The sequence below is a fragment of the Musca vetustissima genome, unplaced genomic scaffold (genome assembly GCF_032173495.1).
Source record: "Musca vetustissima isolate MV318-11 ecotype Yass unplaced genomic scaffold, APGP_CSIRO_Mvet_v1 utg206837, whole genome shotgun sequence".
NCBI classification, from domain to species: domain Eukaryota; kingdom Metazoa; phylum Arthropoda; class Insecta; order Diptera; family Muscidae; genus Musca; species Musca vetustissima.
In genome coordinates this window covers 19,908-22,126 of record NW_026880006.1, presented here as the reverse complement: position 1 = coordinate 22,126, position 2,219 = coordinate 19,908, and positions in this window count along the sequence as shown.

Sequence of the window (2,219 nt, the reverse complement as noted above, 5' to 3'; positions counted from 1 at the left end):
TATAAAATAAGAACAAATAAAATAATATAAAATAAAACATGACACATCGCCATAGGGAAATATATAAAAATTATATTACTATTAAAAAATAATAGAAAAAATAAATAAAATTAAAAAATAATATAAAATAAAAATAAAATTAAAAAATAATATAAAATAAAAATATAATTAAAAAATAATATAAAATAATAATCAATAATATAAAATAAAACATGACACATCGCCATAGGGAAATATATAAAATTAGAAAAAAAAAAACAAAAGCCAAAATATTGAAAATTATATTACTCTTATTTTTTTAATCCCTGCCACTTCCATTAAAATTACAAAACCAAAGGAATTTTATAAACGAAAAAAGACAAAAAACTTTAATATTATATTATTATTCTTAATACTTAAAAAAGGTTGTAATAAAAAAAAATATTTAGCATATTAAAATATACCACACATACTTTCTAACTACTTATAATGCAAAAAAAGAACAAAAAATTAAAGAATATTATAAACTATATAATATATTATAAAAAATTTTCAAATAAATATATTAAAGATCGTTTAGACTACGCAAACCACTCGATCTCAAATGTCAACTACATAGCGTATAAAATAGGTATTCCATTAACACAGCTGACTATCCGGTTAACTGTCAAAGTGCATAGTGTATACCATGATGCAATAATAAGATCATGTATCAAAACAAAAACTTTTTTTCTCGACCATCTGTGAAATTTTTCCTTATAATATTTCACATGGTTGGCAACATTGGCCATCGAAATTACCCACTTTGATAGTTAATCAAATCATCAGCTGTTCTAAATGGACTACCTATTTATTTAGGTAGTCCATTTATAGCAGCTGATGTCTCGATTAAATGTCAAAGTGCGTAATTTTTACTTGAATTCGAATTGCAGTGTTGCAAATCATGTGAAAATCGAGACAAAAACAAAGGTTTTTGTTTTGATACATCACCTTATTATTGCATCATTGTCTAGTTAAATTTGACGTGCAGTGTTGCCAACCATGAGAAATATTACTAGATAAATTTTGACAGATGGTCGAATTAAAAGCAGATGTTTATGTTTGATTATTTCATCATGTCATACACGATTGGCGTCTGTATTTTATTTGACATATACGCTAGGGAATTGTCATTTGAGTTCATCTGGATTTCATAAATCTAAACGTATATTTAGACTGTTTAATAAATCTTGCTCTCTCCTTCTTTTACTCTACTGGAAAATTTTACCAAAGAAATAATGCATCAAATATTTAGTTTAGTTTTATATATTTAAATAAAATAAATCCGAAGCTACAAACAAATTGTAAGAATAGTAAATTATATACAAATGCAAAACAAAATTAGCTTTAATAAAAATAATTGTTAAAAGACAAACAATGTCACAAATTATATACCTAAATACCTATAATATATCATCAGTTATAGTTAGATAGCAAAATAAAAATAACTCCTTGTTAAATGCTATATAAAAAATAAATAAAAAAATTGAATATATTTTATTAAAATATAAAAGTTGTGTTTTTGATTTATTAAAATAATTTCTGGAAATTCAATTTGTTTAATTCCAATAATATTTTTTGAAAATTTGTAAATTTTCTGATATCTATAACTTCGTTGGTCCGATACATAATTGCCAACCCTCTAATGTGACATGTATTTAAACGTGTAAAACCGACTGATGGATGAACGCCATCTACATTCAATGTACAGTTTTACGCAAGCAAATGGGTTGATGCAAAGGATAATAAGCTTTGTATTGCCATAATGAAAGATTTTTTATTAAATTTAAAATAAAGCACTAAACATACTCTGTGATATTTTGTATACGCTATTTATACTTTTTGTATATAGTCATCTCATTTGTAACACTAAATTTATATATTAAGCTGATATTCCAGTGTATTATTAACTACAAAATCATTCCTATCTTTGAGATTTTAATGCACTTCTGTTGTACACTTTTTTCTGTGTGATAAACTGCCGTGCACTGAACATACGCACAGGGCGACAATTTGCCTGATGACAATGCAGCCGTGAACACACCATTAGACCGTTATAAAATGGCAGTGCTTAGCCAACACTGAACATACCCTTTGTTGTTTTCGTTTAACTCATTAAATTCAACGTTCTAACTTTTAACTGATTAAAGTCAACAGGAAAAATATATTTATTTTCATAATATAATATAATTACTTATTTA